Source organism: Lygodium microphyllum, chromosome 9 (assembly GCF_053477565.2).
Source record: "Lygodium microphyllum isolate KBCC chromosome 9, Lygodium_microphyllum_v1.1.10, whole genome shotgun sequence".
Lineage (NCBI taxonomy): Eukaryota > Viridiplantae > Streptophyta > Polypodiopsida > Schizaeales > Lygodiaceae > Lygodium > Lygodium microphyllum.
Window position 1 is genome coordinate 149,671,908 of NC_141143.1, and position 11,800 is coordinate 149,683,707.

The following is an 11,800-nucleotide window of genomic DNA, read 5'->3' on the forward strand; positions in this document are numbered from 1 at the left end:
TAGCTCTTATGTCATACCTTTTCGCCAATTAGCACATGGGTTGCTAGAAGTTGAGTCACTGACAGGTGTTCTAGCTCAATTAGGTATTCCGTCCATGCCTCTTGTTCATCCCCTTTTCTTGGATGGCCACTCTCAAGCTAGGGACAAATATTTCTACTAGTAGAATGGCTTCAGTTTCATAGGTCAGCTTAAAGGGAGTCTACCCCATAGTTGTTTTATAGGCTGTTTGATAGGCCCACAAAGCTGCCATCATCTTGTTGTCCCAATCACTATGAGAAACAGAGACTACCTTGGTCACGACATTCACTAAGATCTTATTTGTAGACTCAGTGGCCATTAGCTTGATGGTAGTAGGGTGCAAATTTCCAATGGATGATTAGGAAGGTAGACAGGAGGTGGACAAACACTTCGTTGATGAAGCGTGTGCCTTGATCATTGACTAGCTCAATGGGGCAACCAAATGGTGAGATTACTTCCTCCTAAAGAAGATTGGTTGTGGTTCGAGTATCGTTTTTCCTCGTGGCTCATTCTTCTGCCCACTTTGTGAGGTAATCTGTGGCGACTATGATGTACTTTGCCTGCGAGTATTGCATTGCAAGACTAATTAACCCAATGAAGTTAATCCCCCATTTTTCAAAAAGCTTCCTTCTAATGATTGGGGTGAGCTCCATCTTGTCCTTGCAAACTGAGACTTTGGTCCATCACGCACGTCATGAGACTTTGGTCCGTTGGCACTCATCACAGTGCTCCACAAATCACGCACATCATGAAAAAGTGTGGGCCACCACAGTTGGAATTACAACACCTTGCATGTTGTTGTATCTCCATTGAAGTGTCCTCTTGCGATTCCGTCGTGTGCCTCCATAAGTATGTTATGCATCTCATGTTTGCACACACATCCTCGTAGCAAGCCATCTTGTCCTCACCTATAGAGTTGACTGGCTATCAACAGATAGGGTTGTATCTTAAGGATAAGTTGCCTGAATTGGGCCTTCTTGATAGGCCTTTTGGGTATCCCATGCTCTATTACTTGGACTATGTCATCTGCCCAATATGGCATCAAGTGGGCTTTAAATAGGTTCTTTTCGCTATAGTTAGGTTGTTGAAGAGATGCGCATCTAGTAAGTTTCTACTATGCCTTGTCCAACGGCTTCTCCCATGGGTATGTGGGACATGTGATCACCCATGTAGTGCTACTTTCCTTTGTGTACCACCACGAAGAAGTCGAATTCTAAAAGTAGAAGTAACCATCGAGCAATGCGTCCTATAGCACAAGGTTTATTTACAAGATAAAGTAAGGCTTGATGGTCAACAAAGAAGGTGAAAGGCGTTGCTAGAAGATAGTGTCAGAATTTCTTTACAGCAAAGACCATGGCCAAACCCTTTCTCTCAGTTGTGGAATAGTTCATCTTAGTATCTATGAGCTGTCTACTAGAAAAACTCACAAGATAGTTTAAGTTGTGTTCTCCATGCTGACACTAAATAGCTCCCACAACAAACTTCGTGGCATTATATGTGGAAGGTGATGATCTAGTCCAGGGCTCATAGAATGGGTGTAGTTGCCATAGATTTTTTTAACTCTTTGTATGCACATTGGCCTTCCTCGGTCCATTCTAATATTATCAACAACTTCTAGAGTGGTCTAGAGATTAACACATTGTTCAACACGAAGCATCGATAGTATCCCATATGTCCTAGGAAGCACTGAACTCCCTTGTAGTTGGTTGGCAATGGAAGATCGACAATAACTTTGACTTTTGAGAAGCCAGTGGCAATGCCATTCTTGGACACCATGTGCCCTAGGATGCATCCATGTTTCACCCAAAATTGACACTTAAGGGGATTCAACGAGAGACGATACAACTTGCATCATTCAAATACTGCACAAAGTTTGTCTAGGTGTTCCCCCCAACTCAAGCGAGCACACAGATCATCGACAAACACTTCTAACTCTCTCCTAAGAATGTCCTTGAAGATGGCACACATGAGCCATTGGAACATGGCTAGTGCATTTGTTAGCCCAAAAGACATGACCATGTAGGCAAAGACGCCCCATTCAGTAGTGAATGCAGTCTTATGCATGTCATTGGGGTGGACTTGCACCTGATTGTAACCTAAGAAGCCATCTAAGATATTGTAGGCTTCTTTATCAACCACTCTCTCAAGCACATGCTCAGTGTATGGTAGCGGATAGTTGTCTCTTTTCGTCACAGCATTAACTTTCTTATAATGAGCTTCTCCCCTTCTTCAACCAGGTTGAATCCTTAACCTTGGCAAGCCTTTCTACAAGTTCGTTTGCTTGTCCTTGCCTCTTGGCACCCAGCAAGATTGCTACTCTATCACCTTTCTTAAATTTCGTAAATCACTTTGGTAGATCTTGTGGTTTAATTTGCTCCGTAGTTTTAGGCTCCCTAGGTTGCCTCTTTCTTTCCTCCTTCACTCATCTGTGCCTTAGGTGGACTAGCAAGTCCCCCTTGGTGTGTTTAGTCTTAGGTGGTTGGGGGATCTCAAGGTCACTATATGAGCTTACTTCCAACTTAGAGTCAAACTCTCCGTCTTCGTTGTTGGAAGAGAGAGTTTCTCCTAGTGGTCGTAGCTCCAAAGGTGATTTTGTCCTATGTAGCGGTGTGGCACTAGGTTGAGTGAGCCATGCCCGTTCATAGTCAATCACTTGTGTGTGGTCCAACCATGTATGATCACACTCCATTCACACGATTCCTCTCTCAATTCTAAAGGTGCTCTCTTCCCATGGCTTGGAGTCTACTCGTATTTGCTCGATCTCATGTCTATCAATGTTATACTCTATCATGTCAATCTCTTCCTTGCTCTCTTCACTGAAGGAACAACTATCCTCATACTCATCATCCCCAAACTATCCTCGTCCAACTGCTCATCATCTCCTAGGTTTCTATACTTCTCTTTCTTCTCATCCGTGACCAAGGCCCAATTGTACATCAGGTTCAGATCATATACCAAGTCCATTTCTAGTGTGGTTCATCCATAAGATCCTTGAGGGGTTTCATATTAGCGGTTGGGTTTCCACCTAGCTTGTTCGTCAAGTACTCTTAGATCTCGTGGAGCTCTCGCTTGTCATTCAGGACATGGAATGTGACAGGGTTGGATTGGCTACAAAAGCTTCTAGCCATCATGCATAAAGGTATTAAGGGCTCATTCATGGGCTTATTAGCTACCTTAGGGGTGTCCTCATATTCCTTCTCGTGTCTAAGAATGGCAAATCAATCTTGGCTAGCACATGCATCCAATCCTGCTCATCCTCGATGCAAGGAATATACTTCCTCAGTGGCCTGTAACATTTCCTAACTTGAGTGTCACCCTTTAGCATGGTGGAGATGGTATATAGGTCGACTGGCATGGTCTTCTAGGTATCCATCTCTACCCTTACTGCCTTTGCTTGATTGCCTAAGAAGATCAGACAGTTGCCCCAATCTTCTATGACTTGCCATTTTGCATCCAAGGTTGACCTAGCAAGATGTCATAGTCTACCCCCTTCATGATGATGAAATCCATTGAAAATTGGATTCATGTAAACTTCAATGGCCAATTCTTCAACACCCCGAATGGCTTAACTTTCATCCCATTGGCCAATGTGACATTGAACCTAGCATTCTCGATAGGTGGATTACCTCAAGCTTGGAGCACTGTGAGGCTAGTACACTAACTCCTACCCATGTGTCTATGATTTCTTTCCTTGTAGCATCTACTAGTACCAAAATGGGCAAGACCACATGCATCTCAGTGCCTTAACAGAAGGCATTAACATGTAAGGACTTGGATACTAATGAGTGCAACATCAAGCTTGGTATTTGAGTCACTGCATCGAGGTCATGCAGGTTAGCTGCCCCCCTACTCGATTGGTCCTTCTACCCACTACTTCAACTCTTGCCACAACATTAGGTGCTACCCTAGCAAGTCTCCTAAGTGCAGAGTCACACGGATTGACACTAGCATCCTAAGAAGGTTGCCAGCTGCCCGATTCCCTCCTAACTCCATGCTTCTTGGCCAATGGTGGTGGCTAGTTTATTGGCCTCCCCAACCTTGGCAGTTCCTTTTTTTTACAATCTTTTGAGCGGTTGTTTTTGCCTTTGCATCTATGACTCTTTTTCCTATGGTGGGTAGTGTTGTGGCACTCTCCATCTTGAATGTGACCTTTGCCTCAATTCTCTTCTTCATTTCCCTATGACTCGCTTTTTCTATTGAGGCTGTGTCTAGGTTACTAGGGCTTGGCAGTGATATGTCAGCTTGCTTTGTATGTACTCGGGTCATAACATGCAACGGGATAGGCGTAGCCTCTCCCTTGAGTGTTTTAACTCTAAACAACCCCAATGGCACTAATGGCACGATTGCCAAACTAAAGGATGGTTTCCTTCTAGGGAAATTGGTGAACAGATGGGTGATTCCGCACTCTAGACATATGAGGTCATTCTTCTCTCTATTGGCTTGCTCTCTCTCAGAGCATCGTAGAGAAATGTATCCTCGGTGACCACAAGTCCAACATTGGATTAGCTCTTGATTCTGCCCTCCCATGCATCTACTCTACCTCTACCTAATGCCATCATCGACATTGGTTGAGAGTCCATGAGAATGGGATTCCCCACTTTGTCATACAAGACATAAGGGTTTATATATGCCTCCTCATCATTTGGTTTCTCCATGTAATGGACTGGAGCATCGCTCGATGGATGGCTTACAAAAGGTCAAGGTGGCCTAGGGATGCATGTGGGATTAATCTCCATTCTAGGGATGACCATCTTCACATCGTTAGCCACTAGGAGAGCCAATGGGGCTCCACTACAAGGAAGTTTGATGGCCTATTTCCTAGGTATGGCTAGTTGTATGGTTGCAAATATGGGAGCCTCCTTGGTACCCTACAATGCATGGTGTCATGGCCGAACGTGTTGTAAGTGGTGCAAGATCAAGAACTAGGGTCCTCACATTGTGCTGGAAGGTGATTTCCACCACAATGTATGCACTGGACATGTGGGCACGTGGTCTCCTCACCAATTCCTACAGCCTTGCTAGCTCCATCTTCATCTCTGCTAGCTCTTGGCTTGGGTCAATGCTTTTTCCTTTATCTTGGATGCTTGGAGTTGACCGTTTAATAAATGTCATGGTTCTCTTTGAGAATCTGGATTTATTGTTGTCTTAGTTTGAGTTCCTAGAGCTTCTCTCTTTGAGCTTGTCATCCACTCATATGGCCTCTTCGAAGACCCTAGCTATCGTGTCTCTCAGCAGGCTTGAGTTACCTATCAAGGCCTTGTAGAGTTCCTTACTACAAATTCTGTTCACAAAGACTATGGAGACCACTCTCTCAATGGGTTGCTCATTGGTCGAGATTCTCTTAAAGAGACTCCGCACATGGGTAACGTAATCCCTGATGTCCCCCTTGTCCTTCTGCTAGATATTCATCAGCCTTACTATGAGATTGTTGGAATACCTAGCCTCAGAGGACCTCTTGATGAAGAGATTCTTGAGGTTGTTAAAATTGTTGCGCTCCATCGCGTCTATGTTGGTATACCATGTCCTACCCTTATCACCTAGGCAAAGGCCAAAATCTTGCGAACGTTGGGCAAGGTCCATGGGGCCGTTAGCCTCACAAACTTACTCAAACTCCTCTACAAAGCTTATGAGTTGTTGCTTGATTAGTATTTGTCTAGTTGCTTTGCAACTGCGCGGATTTTCAACTACCTCTTGGAGCCCTAGGTGACTCCTAACCCTTTGAGCAACAAGGTTGCTAAGGCTACTGCACTTTGCTCTGCAAGTGTATTGTCTATGAGTCGCTTTGTGAGAAGCTCACTCATAGCATCAAATGTGCCTCTAGCACTCTCTCCCTTTCTATGTTAGGTCCCATACGATTCCTATTGGCTAGAGCTAAAACACGCTGGACTTCCCACATCTCAATGTCTTGTTGCAATGTCCTAGTTCATTGCTCGCGGTTGTAAGCTGCTATCTTCTACATCATTAGCTGCACTAATCTCCCCTCCTCCTCGAGGTCTACTATGATGTCTTCCGATGGCCTACCGTGGGGGTCCATCCTGGTTTGTAAGTCATATTTTTTCACCATCTATTAGATGTCAGCTGGGAAATCTCCCAAGTTGAGCTTGTCATTCTCACAATTGGAGTGGATCATGACATGTCTATGGCCTCTTGCTCCACTAGGCTATCGATGAGGTTGATTAAGCCAGGAACTGTTGTGCCTCCAATGGTGCCAGTCCATTGTTGCCTCTAGCGTTCTGTGTTGGCTCTCTCTTGGTCCTGCTGACTGAGGTTCTCGATCATTTGTCTAAGTCCGAGGGTTGTCTCCTGTTAATGGGTTCATTCTACTTGTTATATCTGAGTGTGTTCCTTCTTTTTACAAATAACCCTCGACTTACATCCACTCAATGTGTGTGTGGTGATCTTTTTGTGCACGGTGTGAAATCAGGCTTTCAACTTTCAAGTGCACTTCCAATGACAAACAATGTGGGGTGCAAATGTAGGACAATGAATGCAATTCTCGCTCTAACCTTGTTCCATTTTTGGCCAAATATGGCTGGCTCTAAGCACAATTGCTAGCTACTCTTATGGGTTCTCTAGGACCTCTACTATGTCTTCTTAGCTTGGTCAAGGAATAATTGAGGTTTGTGGATCAATTTGGGGCTCTAAATAGGCAGATAGCTAGCCGATTTGCTAGGTATCGCTTTTAGGTCATCGGGTTGCAGTTTCTGTAGTCAAGAGGCACTATGAGTCGTCAGATGCATTTGGAAGGCTGTCGAAAGGTTTTCCTACTATGAGACATGCTCTATCTAGCCTAGGATACATTAGATCTGGTAAATTTTCCAATCAGCTTCTGGTCTGATTTGCACTGTTTGATTTGTAGGTGTCTGATTATCAGTATCGAACTATCATTTCAGTTGGTCCGATTGTCCGATTCTAAGATGTCTAATTTTGAGAGGTTCAAGTGCCCAATTCTCGATTGTCCGATTGTCGATGGTCTGATTATCTGATTATTTGATTGTCCAAATCAGACGAGCTACGTGTGCGATTGGATGGGTTGGGTGTGTCCAACTGGTCCGGTTTTGAAAATCGGACCATCCAATTATCCAAAATCGGATGTCAAAGATCAATTCTAGGAATCTAACCCTATCAAGTGTGTCCAATTTTGATTGCCAGGTTCCAAATGAGGTGAAAATTGAATCGTTGATAATGATTATGGGCATGCCAAGCCATACAAACTTCTAGAATGCAAGAATGGACAAGGGACAATGTTTTTATATATTTGAAACAGTTGGAAGGCACCCATACGCGACGATCGATCCATGCTTTCCCTTAGAACTATCTCTTCTCTTTCAAGCTCTCTCTCTCTTACTCACACTGCTGAGACTAAAATTGAGCCTTCACCCCCTCTTCCTTGGGTTTTAACCCCTGGTTGTGTTGAGATTCAAGCTCACAGTTGTCTACCTTAGTTGAATAAGGTTAAGTCCCACTAACTTAACCATGGTTAGATCTAGGTCATTTTGATCTTTTGTGTATATAGTACACACAATTGACTTTAATGACTATGTTGATGGAATGAACTGAAGGGAGCATGTCTGCTACCCTTCCTGCCTATGTCTTTTGTCCTTCTTTCTCTCTGAACTATAATATGGTATCAGAGTGCATGCAGAGGGCATTGCCATTACTTCTGTTCCTCTGACAAACTCACAAGCTACAATGAAAAGAGTAGGGCGTACACGCTTGCCACTAGCTAGGAGAGAGTACTGCATCGTCTCATGAATTTTCTCAAGGAAGCGCACATGCATACATTTTTTCAGAGTGAGGTGCACTACAACAACCTTTGACTTCATAAATCTTGTGAAATCAAACTCTTGAGCAAGCTTTTGCTCAGTTGTGGCCTCACTAGTAACACGGGCATATGTCGAGGGAAGCATGGATTTGGTTTGAAGCCAGACAGCCATGAAGGAGGGGATCCCATTCAGCATAGCCCGTGGAAAGAAGAGGATAAAATAGACTAGTGAACACAATCCCTCTTCATGCTATGATTTGTCCCTAAGACAGTTGAGGTGTAAGTGATGGCATTGGTGAGAGGCCCCATTTCTCCTCGTATTTTGCACGCATTTAACTGCATGGAAAACTAATAATAGAAGAAGAGAAAGCAAGCCTCTGGAAGCCATAGGTCTAGCAAAATAGTCAGAAGGAATCAGATGGAAGTCACAAGGATTGACTGGCTGTCTTGGCTGCCGTTGCACAAGGTATACAAGACATGGAGACTCATTGGAATCTTACTTGGTAGCACTCTAGTTGTTTTCTATATCAATGGATGAAACTATGGATTTGACTATACAAGAAAATGATAACACTATTTCTGTTGCTTCAACCTTTCCTCGACATCATGAAGCTATCCAGGACAGAGATTACATGTTCTTGTCAAAAGCAATAGAGGAGGCTTATGAAGGTGTAAATTGATGGACGTGGAGGGCCTTGAATTGCTGCAAACTCAGGTGCATATGGAAAAATAGGTGTTTGCAGACACATTCTAAGTCATGACATAAGACCACTGCTACACTTGTGTTTGCCACCATGCACTACAAATGCAATTGTGCTAGTACTTTGCTTTGCTTGTGCTAAATTGAGTGCTATAGCCTGTGTATTGTCATGTCACTATGACACTGACAACAGAATGGTTGTAATGAACATGTACACTCTCAAGGCATTTGCCTCATCGTGGTCCACAACATTTAAAAACCTTGTAGATATGGGTGAACAAACATACAGTAACCTGCTTGCCAATGCAAAGTTGTTGATGTATTGTAACTGCAATTATATGGGAACAAAAGACATGTTTGGGCTGAGAATGCAGTAGTGGTTATTGCTGAAAGTCTTACAGTAAAAAATGGTTGCATTACAGGGTATTGAAGTACATTGCCTGCTCGCATTTTGAGAAATTTAGTTTTGTAAAGGTGGAATGTTGTAAGCATTAAATGCTCAGTTTTGAATTGATTTACCACAATTTTTGCAGTGGGACTGACTCTTAACAATTTCCAACAAGCATACAAGCATTGGGTCTATTGAGTTATGTATTGACTCCCAGAGATTGTGACACCTGGCTGTTGTGGTTTATGGCTTGGTTGAGTTGAGAATAACCCCATTTGGATATAGAGAATATATAGTTGGTTACTTACAGAATGCTGATTACAGATTGATGTTAGCCATTGAATGCTACATATGCCTACATGTCTACTGATCAGACAATGCTACTTGGTTGGAATGCTATTACATTTAATGCTTTGCCACATGTTTGGAAATGTATGACATTGTTGTGAACTAAATATATCTTGGTTTTGCAAAGCTTAAGACCTTGAAAATGGCAAACACAGGAGAGAAGGATACTATCACTGAGATAGTTGGTGAGAATCTAGACTACAACAATTTCGTTCTATGGAAATTCAGGATGTCTAATTTCTTAATTGGAAGAGGCTATTGGGACCTAGTTATAGGTCTTAAAGATGAGCCCAAGCTACCAGAGGATAGACCTCTAACACATGATCAGTTAAAGGCACACATGACTTGGTTGAAAAAGGCTAGCAAGGTCTTGCATTGGTTGTCGTTATGTGTGTTAGACACAAAGGCTATGCAAATTGCAAATTGTACTTCCCCAAAAGCTGCTTGGGACTTATTGATGAAGAATTATGGGCATGTCACTCATGCGAGAAAGACACAATTGAAGCAAAAATTCAGTCACATATCCAGGAATGGAAGGTCTATTGAAGACTATGTTAGTAAGATAAGATCCATTGCAGAACAACTAGGCTCAAATGGAGCTAAAGTTGACGATGACGATTTGGTGGCTACTACCCTCCATAGACTTGACAGGAGTATAAGCAGTTTGATACTTCCATTTTAGTGCGTCAAGAGCAGCCTGACTTTGATGAACTTGTGGCACTTCTATTACATGAAGAAGTGAAACTTGGACTCAATACAAGTTCCAGTGGGTCTAAAAGTAGCAGGGACAGTGTCTTCTACTCCAATCAAAGGGGTAGAGGTGGAAGAGGAAGATCAAATTTTAGAGGAAGAGGTGCTAGAAATGCATATGCAGCCCGTGGACAGCAAGCTACTGGATAGCAAAATAGGCAGCCTCAAGCAAATAGAGGTGCCTCAAATGCTCGTGGAAAAGGGGGTTATTCACCTAGAGGAAGAGGCACTTGGTAGCAGCCTCAAATGAGTCATGGACACTGATCAAATACAAATAAGGATTGCCATTATTGTGGCAAATACGGACATGTAGCTAAGGATTGCTACAAGAAGCAGAATGATCAGAGAGCAAGAGGGAAGAAATATGGTAATTATGCTTCTTCTAGTGGTATGCAAGAGGATGACAAGTTGTTTGCTATGCAACATGTGAAGAAAGGGTTGCCTACACAAGGCAAAGCAGATGATGTATGGTATATAGACTCAGGGGCATCTAACCACATGACTCCTCATGGAGAGTGGTTTGACACATTGGTAGAAGGTGCTCATGGATATGTTTGCACAGGGGATGATACGCAGCATGACATTATGCATGCAGGTACTATTCCCTTGATGATGCATGGTGACAAGAAAAAGAGTTTCTATGATGTGTTACATGTACCCTCCATAACCAAAAACTTGCTTTCTGTGGGGCAAATGGCTAAACAAAATCTACAAGTTAGATTCAATAGAGCTGGATGCTAGATTGAAGAGTATGGTCAAGGATGCAAACTCATTGCTAAAGGCAAAAGAAATGGTTGGATTTTTACTTTGGATACGAAAATTCCAACATTGAATGCTACTATGAATTCACATGACAATGCTGCAATAAGGGACATTGAGATATGGCATAAAAGGATCGGTCATGTAAATGTTCAAAAGTTGAAGAATATGCAACATAAGCAAGTTGTACTTGGACTTCCTAAGTCAAGCATGTGGAATTGGGACATGTATGTCAGTCTTGTCAATTTGGGAAGCAATCAAGGCTTCCATTTATGAGGCATGTCAGCACTACTACTAGACCATTGCAGCTTATACATTCTGATGTATGGGAACCTTCACAGAATATATCTCTTGGAGGATCACATTACTATGTGTCATTCATAGATGACTATAGTATAGGTACACATGGTTGTATGTTCTGAAGCACAAGAGTGATGCCATGGATGCCTTTCAGGATTTTAAGAGACATGTGGAGAAAGAATTGGCTTGCTACATCTCATGCTTGAGATCTGATAGTGGTGGAGAATATGTCTCTAAAGACTTTGATCACTTCTTGGCAACTCATGGGATTAAAAGGCAATTGACATGCAGGTACACACCACAACAAAATGGTGTGGTAGAAAGGAAAAACATGGCGATCATGGGATCAGCTAGAGCCATGTTGAATGAGAGAAGAGCCTACCAAATGCATATTGGGCAGAGGCTGTACTGACTACAGTGTATGTCATGAATCGTACACCAATAGCAGGTATACATGAGGTGACTCCTCATGAGAGGCTTTATGGGATAAAGCTGAACATTAGCCATCTTAAGGTTTTTGGATGCTTGGCATATGTACATGTTCCAGATGAAAAGAGGAAGAAGCTTGATCCAAAGGCAGAAAAGGCCATCTTTATTGGGTATGCACAAGATAGGAAAGCATACAAATACTACAATCCTTCTACTCATGAGACATTGGTCTCAAGAGATGTGGTATTTGATGAGCTGAAATCATGGCATGAGAAGAATATCACTTTGATAAATGATGATGATGGTTATCATGAACCTTATGTACATGCAGGAACAAATGAAA